The sequence below is a fragment of the Nyctereutes procyonoides genome, unplaced genomic scaffold (assembly GCF_905146905.1).
Source record: "Nyctereutes procyonoides isolate TBG_1078 unplaced genomic scaffold, NYPRO_anot_genome, whole genome shotgun sequence".
In the NCBI taxonomy this organism is placed as follows: domain Eukaryota; kingdom Metazoa; phylum Chordata; class Mammalia; order Carnivora; family Canidae; genus Nyctereutes; species Nyctereutes procyonoides.
Window position 1 is genome coordinate 15,881,409 of NW_026575030.1, and position 13,376 is coordinate 15,894,784.

A 13,376-nucleotide genomic window follows, 5' to 3' on the forward strand; every position below is an offset into this window, starting at 1 on the left:
TTCTATAGCACCAAATCTTTGGCATCATTTGTAGAACAAAGAGTAAAGAAAAACTTGAACTGACCCAGAGCTCAAGTTCCCATCTAAGGTCTAACCAGGCAATGCTCTGACTTCTTGTTTCAGCTTTCGTACTATAAAGTATCTTTTTTTTTTTTAAAGATTTTATTTATTCATAGAGACAGAGAGAGAGGCAGAGACACAGGCAGAGGGAGAAGCAGGCATCATATAGAGAGCCTGATGTGGGACTCAATCCAGGGTCTCCAGGGTCACGCCCTGGGCTGCAGGCGGCGCTAAACCACTGCACCACGGGGGCTGCCCCAAGTGTCCTTTTTGTAATCTACTAAGTGTCATGTTATTCACATTTTTGTGCTTTTAAAAAAAAAAAATTCATGGCTTGGGACACCAGGCTTAGTGGCTGAGCCCTCTACCTTTTGGGCTCAGGTGGTGATCCTGGGGTCCTGTGACCAAGTCACCTGCAGAGAGAGCCTACTTTGCCTTCTCCCTATGTCTCTGCCTCTATGTGTCTCTCATGAATAAATAAAATCTTAAAAAAAAAAAATTCATGGCTTAAAATGGTCTCCAAGTGTTGTGAAGTGTTGTCTAGTGTTCCTAAGCTCTAAAAGGTTGTGATGGGGATCCCTGGGTGGCACAGCGGTTTAGCACCTGCCTTTGGCCCAGGGCGCGATCCTGGAGACCCAGGCTCGAATCCCACGTCCGGCTCCCGGTGCATGGAGCCTGCTTCTCCCTCTGCCGGTGTCTCTGCCTCTCTCTCTGTGTATGACTATCATAAATAAATAAAAATTAAAAGAAAAAAAATTAAAATTAAATAAATAAATAAATAAATAAATGGTGATGTACCTTATAGAGAAAATACACTTAGATAGGTATGGTTCAGACGTGTGCTGTCACTAGTGCTATCAGCCATGAATTCAATGATAATGGATCAACAATATGCATTAAATAAGGTATCTTTGAAAAGAAGCACACAGAAGATTATGTCTCAACTGGCTTTATGCAAATGTCACCAGAGGCTCACAGGAATCTGTGTATGTTTCCCCTAGGAACAACCATTTAGCATTTGCTAGTTCAGGGTCTGCAACTGCCATGAGTAACAAGAATCAACTGGAGTTGGAAACACTTACTATTCAATGGGAAAAACAGAATTGGATGGGATAGAAAGTGAAAGAATGGTCTCATTCTCCTAATCTCTTTCAACTGCAGAACTCAAGTCATATCTTAGAAGCAAGTTCAAGATATACAGACAGCAAAGAGCCACCTGGCTGGCTCAGTCAGTTAAGTGTCTGCCTTCTGGTCAGGTCATGAACCCAGGGTCCTGGAACTGAGCCCCACATCTGACTCCCTGCTCAGGGGGAGCCTGCCACTACCCCTACTTGTGCTCAGTCTCAGTCTCTCTCTCTCAAATAAAATCTTTGGGGAAAAAAAAGATAAACAGCAAAGTTGTACTATTCTAATACTATCCGTAATGTATCCACAGAACACCTAAGCCTTGATGGGTAGGAGATATAGTATCACGTAAGTACAAAGAACATGGGCAGCACTGGTGGCTCAGCGGTTTAGCGCCGCCCTCAGTCCAAGGCGTGATCCTGTAGGCCTGGGATCAAGTCCCACGTGGGGCTCCCTGCATGGAGCCTGCTACTCCCTCTGCCTGTGTCTCTGCCTCTCTCTGCATCTCTGTGTCTCTCATGAATAAATAAATAAAATATTAAAATAATAAAGTACAAAGAATAAGAAACTAAAGAAGCTAACTAGGACTCTATCTAAGACTCTGATACTTCCTTGCCTATGTTGGAGAAATTTTTGATACTTTGATCTCCAAAAACGAAGGAATAAGAAGATTAAGAACCACTAGGGGCGCTGGGTGGCTCAGCTGGCTAAGCTTCTGCCTTTGGCTCTCAGATCATGATCCTGGGGTCCTGGGATTAAGCCATATATCCGGCTCCCTGCTCAGCAAGGAGCCTGTTTCTCCCTCTCCCTCTGCCCCTCCCTGCTGCTTGTGCCACTCACTCGCTCACTGTCTATCTCAAATAAATAAATAAAATCTCTTTATAAATAATTTCGGAAAAACATTCTATGATTTAATAGGGATCAATGTAGCAAATAAAAAATTCTGTTTTGCAAAAATTCAGTCAAGTACACAGGCATAAGCAACCAGAGAAAAATAATTTCTGCACATCTGTAACATGAAATTTCATATAATCACTAAAAATTTTGAAATATTTTAAACAGGGCAGCCCAGGTGGCTCAGAGGTTTAGTGCTGCCTTCAGCCCAGGTTGTGATCCTGGAGACCCGGGATCAAGTCCCACGTCTGGCTCCCTGCACGGAGGAGCCTGCTTCTCCCTCTGCCTGTGTCTCTGCCTCTCTCTCTTGTGTTCTGTGTCTCTCATGAAGAAATAAATAAAATCTTTAAAAATATATATTTTTTAAACAAACTGCACATGATCCAATTTTAACTGGAAAAACCAGATTGTGAAGGGACACCTGGGTGGCTCAGTGGTTGAGCATCTGCCTTCAGCTCAGGGCGTGATTCTGGGATCCGGGATCGAGTCCCATATTGGGCTCCCTGCAGAGCCCCTACCTTCCTCTGCTTGTGTGTCTGCCTCTCTCTCTCTGTCTCTCATGAATGAATAAATAAATCTTAAAAAAAAAAAATCAGAATGTGAATAACTACAATTACTTTAAAAGAACTGTATACTTTTGTGCAAAAGACAAAAAATCGTGCTTGCTTCAGCAGTACATATACTAAAAGTGGACCAATACAGAGATTAGCATGGTCCCTGCATAATGATGACATGTAAATTCATAAAATGTCCCATAAAGCAAACAAAGTTCCTCCAAAATGGGAAGAAACATAAAACAAAGGTAACAAAGCATGAGAGTTACAGTAAAATTTGGTTGTCTTATTTATACATTCAGTTTTTCCAAGCTATCCACAACAGCGATGGATTACTATCGTAACAAGGTAGGAGTATTTTTCTTTTTAAAACACTCTTTTGAAATCTCTAACTTTCCCAAATACTCTCAAAATCATTGTTAGTATATTCGTATACTGATGTTTTCAATTATTTTTGTTAATTTATGCTTACTTATTGTGCTCTATTCAGCAGTCTTTGCACGCTCAAAATATACTCTGTATAATCCTAGAAACATCACACTAGTAAAAAAAACCACATATCTATATATCTAAAATGCAAATTCCATATAAGCAAGGACTGAATGTTTTTAAGATTTTATTTATTTAAAGTAATGAGGAAGGGGCAAAAGGAGAGAAAGAAACAAGCTCCCCACTGAGCAGGAGGAGGTCAGAGCAGGTGGATCCCAGGACCCTGGGATCAGGACGTGAACCAAAGTCAGACACTTAACCAACTGAGCCACCAGCCCCCCAAGACTGAATGTCTTTCATCTCTATATTCCCGAGCCTTGCACACAGCCTGGCACATGTAAAAATTGTCACAGATCTATATTAAAATATATACTAAGAGAGTAGCCTGGGTGGCTCAGCGGTTTAGTGCCTGCCTTTGGCCCAGGGTGTGATCCTGGGGTCCTGGGATAGAGTCCCGCATCAGGCTCTCTGCATGGAGCCTGCTTTTCCCTCTGTGTCTCTGCCTCTCTCTCTCATGAATAAATAAAATCTTAAAAAAAAAAAAAAAAAAAAAGGGACGCCTGGGTGGCTCAGCAGTTGAGCATCTGCCTTCAGCCCAGGATGTGATCCTGGAGACCCAGGATCAAGTCCCACGTCGGGCTCCCTGCATGGAGCCTGCTTCTCCCTCTGCCTGTGTCTCTGCCTCCCTCTCTGTCTCTCATGAATAAATAAATAAATAAAATCTTAAAAAAAAAAGAAAAAAAATCACTATTGGAACACCCAACAATACTTGTTACCTACAGGCTCCACCAATGAATGCTAAAATTACTGTGCAAAAGCTTGAGAACAGTATATTTACATAATTTCAAAGTATCTCCTCTAAGATACTTATTAATTACAAGGAAAAAATATTAACTATGCAATAGGGAGGATCAGCAAAGTATTGGCTCACAGAACATTAATTTTTCTGTTTCTATTACTACAGGGAATGAGCTAAGAGAATTTTCACCAAATTGAAAGGATATGTTCCAGATAGTCTAAACTTAAAGTACAGCCTATGTGTTGCACATAAAAAATTAACATTTTGAGGAGGGGAGAACAATCCTTGAAATACACAAAGAGATGAAGCTCATTTGCCAAAATAACTGTAACAGAGACAATTAATGTAAAAGCCCTCAAGAGATATGTCTTCTTCATTAACACTCTTGGACAGAGAAAGCAAATGGTGATTTCAACTACTACTCAATCAGACTGGCATAGAGGCTTGATTTGCTACTGAGATACTCCTGCAAGCATGTCTTTAAAAGAGTGTATGGGGAAAAAAATTAAAAAAATGAAATAAAAAAATAAAAAAAAAAAAAGAGTGTATGGGGGCACCTGGGTGGCTCTGTCAGTTAAAAGTCAGACTCTATTTCAGCTCAGGTCATGATCCCAGCAACCCGGGATGGAGCCTAGTGTTGGGCTCCCTAACTCAACAGGGAGTCTGCTGCTCCCTCTCCCACTGCCCCTTCCCCCAACTTGTGCACTCTCCCTAGTAACTAAAAAAATATATTTTTAAAAATACATAAAAAATTTACAAATAAAAAACTGAAAGTGTACATATAAAAAATTAAAACATAGATGACTGCTCTAAATAAACAAGACTAAGGAAACAACCAAATGGAATGTTAAAATTCAATCCTGCAGTTTGAAAAAAAACAGCTACCAAAGCGATTCGAATGTAGATCAGATATTATAATAGGGAATTACAACAAATTTTCTTAGATGTGCTACTGCATGTTGCTATTGCACGCTGAAGCATTACGTATCATGACGTCTGCAATTACTCTCAAATAGTTGAAAATATGTATATACATATGTATGAACGCAGAGACAGAATGTTATAGGTTGAATTACATCCTCCCCCCTCAAAATCCGTATGTTGAATTCCTAACACTTAGTACCTTACTGAAGAATAGGGTCACTGCAGATGTTAATAGTTAAGATGAAGCCAAATGGACTAGGATGAGCCTGTAATTCAATAAATAGGATTGGTGTTCTCATAAAAAGGGGAAATTTGGACACATAAAGAATGGAGTCACACTGGTAAAAGATAAGCAACTACCAGAAACTAGGAGAGGCCTGAAACAGATCCTTCCCTAACATGACCGAGGGAACAAGGCCCTACAGACATCTTGATCCCAGACACCTAATCTTTAGAACTATAAGACAATAAATAACTATTGTTTAAGCCACTCTGTTATATATGGCAGCCCTAGAAAAATAATAGAAAAACAAAGTACAGCAAAATTGTTGCAAATGTTGAATCTAGGAGGCAAGTATATGGTAGTAACTTCTTTCACTTTTGTGTGTATCTAAAAGGTTTAATACCTTAGAAATGGGTGAATACTCTGCTCTCTAGTAATCAACACTTTAGTAGCCATTGATAATACTTATCTAGTCAAGGGGCACCTGGCTGGCTTAGTTGGTGGAGCATGCAACTCTTGACCCCCCAGTTGCGAGTTTGAACCCCATGTGGAGTGTAGAGATTATTTAAAAAATAAAATCTTAAAAAAAAATGACATCAAAAGCATAATGAACAAAAGAAAAAAAAAGGTAAATTGGACATCATCAAAATTATTGTTGTGCTTCAATTACACCATCAAAAAAGTGAAAAGACAACCCACAGAATAAGAAAAATTTTACAAGGACACCTAGGTGGCTCAGCAGTTGAGCAGCTGCCTTCAGCTCAGGGTGTGATCCCGGGATCCGGGATCGAATCCCACATCGGGCTCCTTACAGGGAGCCTGCTTCTCCCTCTGCCTGTGTGTGTCTGCCTCTCTCTCTCTTTCATGAATAAATAAAATCTTTAAAAAAAGAAAAAAAGAAAGAAAGAAAATTCTGCAAATCATATATCTGATAAGGGACCTACAGCATTTAGAATATACAAAGAACTCTGACAATTCAATAATAAAAGACAAACCAATTTTTTAAATGAGGAAAGTATCTGAAAAGAGATTTCTTTAAAGAAGATATATAAATGGCCAATAAGCATTTGAAAAGATGCTCAGGGGCAGCCCGGGTGGCTCAGTGGTTTAGCACCACCTCGCCACCTTCAGCCCAGGGTGTGATCCTGGAGACCCGGGATCAAGTCCCAAGTCGAGTCCCAAGTCGGGCTTCCTGCATGGAGCCTGCTACTCCCTCTGCTTGTGTCTCCGCCTCTCTTCTCTCTCTGTGTCACTCATGAATAGATATATAAAATCTTTAAAAAAAAAAAAAAAAGGAAAATAACAAATACTGGTGAGGATTTGGAGAAACTGGAACCCTCAAATACTGCTGGTGGGTCTGCGAAATAGCACAGTCTCTTGAGAAAAGTTTGGAAATTTCCTTAAATCCTAAACACAGAATTACCATAACATCCAGCAATTCCACTCCTAGTTTCCTCAAGAGAACCATAGAAGCATTATGTCTACAAAAAAACATACACACATGTTCATACCACCATTATTCATGATAACTAGAAAGTGAAAACAGGGGATCCCTGGGTGGCTCGGCGGTTTAGCGCCTGCCTTTGGCCCAGGGCGTGATCCTGGAGTCCCGGGATCGAGTCCCGCGTCAGGCTCCCTGCATGGAGCCTGCTTCTCCCTCTGCCTGTCTCTCTCTCTCTCTCTCTATCATAAATAAATAAAACCTTAAAAAAAAAAAAAAGGGATCCCTGGGTGGCTCAGCGGTTTTGCGCCTGCCTTTGGCCCAGGGCGCGATTCTGGAGTCCCAGGATCGAGTCCCGCGTCGGGCTCCTGGCATGGAGCCTGCTTCTCCCTCTCCTCTGCCTATGTCTCTGCCTCTCTCTATGTCTATCATAAATAAATAAAAATAAGTTAAAAAAAAAAAGACAGTGAAAACAACCCAAACATTTTACTTACTATATTTACTGGTTTACTATTCAGAAACAGGTGGAAGAGATACAAAGGGAAAAATATGGGGGAAATGGCTCAGATAAGCTGCCACATTCACTGAACCACCAAGCTACTCACATCTCCACACAATCACCAAACTGGAAGCTCTCTGAACCTCATCCATTTGGGTTTTTACAGAGACTTCATTATCTAAGCACGACTGATTAAATCACTGGCCATTGGCAACTGATCCTATGTCCAACCTCTCTCTTCTCTCTGAAGTTCGGGGGGTGAGACTGAAAGTCCAACCATCTAATCACATGGTTGGTTTTCCTGGCAACCAGCCTCTATCCCACTGGCTTTCCAAAAGTTATCTCATTAACATAAACACAGGTGTGGTTGAAAGAGGTTTGCTGGGGATCCCTGGGTGGCTCAGCAGTTTAGTGCCTGCCTTCAGCCCAGGACCTGATCCTGGAGACCCGGGATAGAGTCCCACATTCGGCTCCCTGCGTGGAGCCTGCTTCTCCCTCTGCCTGTGTCTCTGCCTCTCTGTGTGTGTCTCTCATGAATACATAAAATCTTTAAAAATAAAAAATAAAAAAAGAAAGAGATTTGTTATGAATGTCAAGACACTTTTATCTCTCTAATCACTTAGGAAATTCCAAGGTTTTAGGAGATCCATGCCAGAAACTGGACAAAGATTGAATATATATTTCTTATCATAAATCACATTGTCTTGAGGTAGGTATGAGGGAGAAGCTCTCAACTGATATGGAATAATTTCTTGGATATACTGCTAGGTGGAAAAAGAAGAGGGGTCACACACAAATAGGAAACAAACTTTAAAACTGTGCAGTAAAATATACAATCAATAGAATGAAAAGGCAACCTATAAAATGGGAGAAAATATCTGCAAATCACATTCCTAATAAAGGATTAATTCCAGAATAAAGAATTCCTACAACTCAACAGCAACAAAAAAAATCAAATAACCCAATTAAAATTGGGGCAAAGGACTTGAATAAATGATATACACAGGGTGTCTGGGTGGCTCAGTCAGTTAACGTCTGCCTTCAGTTCAGGTCATGATCCTGATGTCCAGGGACCGAGCCCAGCATCGGGCTCCCTGCTCTGTGGGGAGCCTGCTTCTCCCTCTGCCTCTGCCCTCCTTCTCTCTTGCTCTCTTTCTCTGTCAAATAAATAAATAAGACCCCTAAAAAAAAAAAAAAAGATATACACATACCCAACAAGCATATAAAAAATGTTCAATATCACTAATCATGAGAGAAATGCAAATTAAAACCACAATGAGGGGGGCACCTTGGTAGCTCAGTTGGTTAAATGTCCACCTTCAGCTTAGGTTATGATCTCAGGGTCCTGAGATCAATCCCCACATTGGGCTCCTGCTCAGTGGGTAGTCTGCTTCTCCTCCTCTTTGCCCCTCCCCCTGCTCATGTGCACTCTCTCTCAAATAAATAAAATCTTTAAAAAAAAAAAAAAAAAAAAACACACAGGGATCCCTGGGTGGCTCAGCAGTTTGGCACCTGCCTTCGGCCCAGAGCGTGATCCTGGAGTCCCAGGATCGAGTCCCACAACGGGCTCCCTGCAGGGAGCCTGCTTCTCCCTCTGCCTAGGTCTCTGCCTCTCTGTCTCTCATGAATAAATAAATAAAAGCTTAAAAAAAAAAAAAAAAAAAAAAAACACAGAATGGGCAGCCTGGGTGGCTCAGCGGTTTAGCGCCACCTTCAGTCCAGGATGTGATCCTGGGGTCCTGGGGTCGAGTTCCACGTCGGGCTTCCTGCATGGAGCCTGATTCTCCCTCTGCCTGTGTCTCTGCCCCTCTCTCTCTCTCTCTGTCTCTCATGAATAAATAAATAAAATCTTAAAAAAAAAAAAGAAAGAAAGAAACAATGAGTTATCACCTCACACCTATTAGAATAACTACTATTAAAGAAAGAGGAAATAAGTGTTGGTGAGAACGTGGAGAAATTGGAACCTTTTTATACTACTAGTAGGATTGTAAAATGGTATTATCACTATGGAAAATGGGATGGAGGCTCCTCAAAAAATTAAAAATAGACTACCATGCAATCCAGCAATCCTACTTCTGAGTATATATTCAAAAGAATTGAAAACAGGATCTTGAAGAGACATATGGACACCATGCTCATAGCAGCACTGTTCACAATAGCCAAAAGGTGGATGAGCCATGGATGAATGGATAACCATAATGTGAGATGTGCATACAATGGAATATTGTTCAGCTATCAAAGGAAGGACATCCCATCACATGCTACAACATGGACAAACTTTGTGGACATTATGCTAAATGCAAGAAGCCAGCCACAAAAAGAAATAATGCATGATTTCAATCATGTGAGGTATCTAAAGTAGCCAAACTCATAGAAACATAAAGTGGAAGAGAGACTGCTACGGGCTGTAGGAGGGAGAAATAGGGAGTTGTTCTGTGAGTACGGAGCTTGTTTTGCAAGATGAAAAAAGTTTCAAATCTGTGGCACAACAATATGAACATACTTAACACTACTGAACTGAATACTTAAGAATTGGTTAAGAAGATAAAATTTGAGGGGATCCCTGGGTGGCTCAGCGGTTTAGCGTCTGCTTTTGGCTCAGGGCGTGATCCTGGAGTCCCAGGATCCACTCCCACATCCGGCTCCCTGCATGAAGCCTGCTTCTCCCTCTGCCTGTGTATCTGCCTCTCTCTCTTTCTCTCTGTGCCACTCATGAATAAATAAGTAAAATCTTTAAAAAAAAAAAAAATAGGCAGCTGGGTGGCTCAGTGGTTAAGTGCCTGCCTTTGGCTCAGGTCATGGCCCTGGGGTCCTGGGATCTGAGGCCTGCATCAGGCTTCCTGCAGGGAACCTGCTTCTCCCTCTGCCCCTCTCTCTCATGAATAAATAAAATCTTTTAAAAAAGGGGCAGGGGGATGATGTTCTTAAGGAAAAGGTGCATGACATCCATGACTCTAGATGGTTCAGAAAAAAATACAAGGGATGGGAGAAAGGAAGGGATGGAGGGAAGGAGGGAAAAGCAAATGTGACAAAATGTTAATAAGTGAATAGTGATGAAAAGCATATGGGAGTTTTTTGTACTATCATTCCAACAACACTCTAAGTTTGTATTTATTTCAAAATTTAAAAGTTTAAAATATGAAAAGCGGAAACTTTTTTTTACAGAAAACAGCTAATAAGTGTAAATAACAGAGTTAGAAAACCCCCAATGAAACAAATGACTGGACCAACGATAATAATCAACCACTAGGTGAAAGGGAAAATGTACTTTTACAATGAAGAAATCTGGCGGGCATCACACTAAGCAAGGAAACTTAGCATTGTAAACAATGGGGCAAACTAACATGTGGCAGTTTCCACCACCTTATTTATGGATCCTCACTAGCAGGAGGAGAACCAGACATTCTGTTGTTCCTGATGTAGGACAATATAAATTATATGTTATCACCTATAAAGTATCTGTGCCAAACACGTTTGACCCAAATTTAATCAAGCCTTTCTAGACCTAACTACCACCCTATAGGAAATAAAAGGAATTAACGAAACCAGTTAAAAGACATTTTAAGCATTCAATCAGAAAATTCCTAATGTGTAACACTATTGACTTTTTGTCAATGCTAGGGCAGCCCAGGTGACTCAGCGATTTAGCCACCTTCAGCCCAGGAAGTTAACAGGTGTTCATTCTTGCAACTATTCTGAATGTTTGCAATTTCACATAAAAGATGGGGGGGAGAGTTAACAAAATATTCTACATGCAAAGAAAGGGAAATTGGGGCAGCCCAGGTGGCTCAGCGGTTTAGCGCCGCCTTCAGTCCAAGACGTGATCCTGATCCTGGAGACCTGGGATCAAGTCCCATGTCAGGCTGCCTGCATGGAGCCTGCTTCTCCCTCTGCCTGTGTCTCTGCCGCCCACCCCACCTCTCTGTCTCTCATGAATAAATAAATAAAATCTTTAAAGGGGGGGGGGGATTGTCCCTTAAAAGTATCTTACTAGGGGATCCCTGGGTGGCTCAGCGATTTGGCGCCTGCCTTTGGCCCAGGGCGCGATCCTGGAGTCCCGGGATCGAGTCCCGCATCGGGCTCCCGGCATGGAGCCTGCTTCTCCCTCCTCCTCTGCCCCCCATCATAAATAAATAAATAATAAATAAATAAATAAATAAATAAATAAATAAATAAATAAATAAATAATAAAAAAGTATCTTACTAAGTGGGACAGTGAATACAGCAGGTGCCTGTAACAAACTCAGCCTCAGCACAGTTTTGCACTTATCATCCCACCCAAGGAACTACTCAAAACAGGTAAGGCATGTGCCAAGTACTACAGGGCACAAAGTAACAGGAGAGAACCACACACACCCTAGGCTAACTGGAGAGAGGAGTTACAAATAAGGGAAAAGTCACTTAAGACCTCATTAATTGTATGATATTTAGCTGGATTTTGAGGAATGGATATGATATGAATGGTCTGAGAGGAGGGAGACAGGCAAAGAGCTCTCAAGTAAAGGCTAAGGAGCAGAAATAAACCAGATCTGTGTGAAAACGGATCCCAGCAGTTATGAGGAAAGGTTCTGTAGAAAACCCACTTATTCCATCATTTCTCAATTTTTATACTGCCTAACTTTATGAATACAAAAACATAAGGCAATGAGGGCTCCTAGGTGGCTCAGTGGGTGAGCATCTGCCCTTTGGCTTGGGTCATGATGCCGGGGTCCTGGGATTGAGTCCCGCACTGGGCTCCCCACGAGGAGCTTGCTTCTCCCTCTGCCTATGTCTCTGCCTCTCTATGTCTCTCATGAATGAATCTTAAAATATATATATATATAAAATATGAAAATGAAATATCTGCCTTCACAGAGGCTCACAAAGTAGTGAAGATACACAATCAAAATACATTAATTAGAGATATGCACAAAATGCTTTAATAACACAGGAACAGAACAGCTTACCAGAGGAATGAGACTAAATATTTAACAAAGATATTGGAGTTAATCTTTAAAAACTGAAAAAGGGGGAGGGGAGGCAAAAAGGTGACAGGAGTCAAAGGTACAAACTTCCAGTTAAAAATAAGCCATGGAGGGATCCCTGGGTGGCGCAGCGGTTTGGCGCCTGCCTTTGGCCCAGGGCGCGATCCGGGAGACCCGGGATCGAATCCCACATCGGGCTCCCGGTGCATGGAGCCTGCTTCTCCCTCTGCCTATGTCTCTGCCTCTCTCTCTTTCTCTCTCTGTGACTATCATAAATAAATAAAAAAAAAAATTAAAAAAAAAAATAAGCCATGGAGATGTAACATACAGCATAGTGACTATAGTGAATAATACTATATTGCATATATGGAAGTTGCTAAGAGAGGAAATCTTAAAAGTTATCAAAAGAAAAAAATTTGTGACTGTTTCGCAACGGATGTTAACTACATTTATTGAAGCCATCATTTTACAATATATACAAATATTGAATCATGTTGTATACTTTGAACTATTATGTTACCTGTCAATTATACCTCAAAAAAAAAAAAAAGAAAAGAAAATGACCTTGCCAATTAAATTCAAGTCACAGGAAGAAAAAAAATGCCAAAATTTACTAAATGCTTACTACCTATCACTCTTTCTTTTTTTTTTTTTTTAAAGAATATTCTTCTCCTATATTTTTTTATTTTATTTATTTATGATAGTCACAGAGAGAGAGAGAGAGAGAGGCAGAGACACAGGCAGAAGCAGGCTCCATGCACCGGGAGCCCGACGTGGGACTCGATCCCGGGTCTCCAGGATCGCGCCCTGGGCCAAAGGCAGGCGCCAAACCGCTGCGCCACCCAGGGATCCCCCTATCACTCTTTCATCTTTGAAATAACTATTGTAAACATTCTTATACATAAGGAGTTCAGAGTTTAATTAACTGACCCAATATAAAAAAGCTGGTTAGTCGTGAGACTCTTATTTATTTATTTATTTATTTGATTTATTTATGATAGTCAGAGAGAGAGAGAGAGAGAGAGAGAGAGAGAGAGAGAGAGAGAGAGAGGATCCCTGAGCCTCACATTTAAACCTGTCTGCAGGGATCCCTGGGTGGCTCAGTGGTTTAGCGCCTGCCTTCGGCTCAGGGCGTGACCCCTGAGTCCCGGGATCAAGTCCCACATCGGGCTCCCTGCATGGAGCCTGCTTCTCCCTCTGCCGGTGTCTCTGCCTCTCTCTGTATGTCTCTCATTAATAATAAAATCTTTAAAAAATAAAAATAAATAAGATAAATAAATAAACCTGTCTGCAGCTGAAAGCCATGACCTTTCTAATACTAACCTGCTCTGAGAATTTATAAGCTCTCAAACTATGACTATACAGTACAATACAAACATTATGAAGTCAGTCCTCCACCAGAAA

At 41.2% G+C, this 13,376-nt stretch overlaps 1 protein-coding gene and 1 non-coding gene across 6 annotated transcripts in view; one reads left to right on the forward strand and one right to left on the reverse strand.

The window, feature by feature from the left end:
- WDR33 (WD repeat domain 33) overlaps positions 1-13,376 on the reverse strand; it is a 111,239-nt gene that overhangs the window by 94,634 nt on the left and 3,229 nt on the right. The gene's annotated exons all lie outside the window — the stretch shown is intronic.
- On the forward strand, positions 2,738-2,841 carry LOC129504059 (U6 spliceosomal RNA). Its single transcript, XR_008663294.1, has one exon. It is a non-coding gene; the product is annotated as a U6 spliceosomal RNA (small nuclear RNA).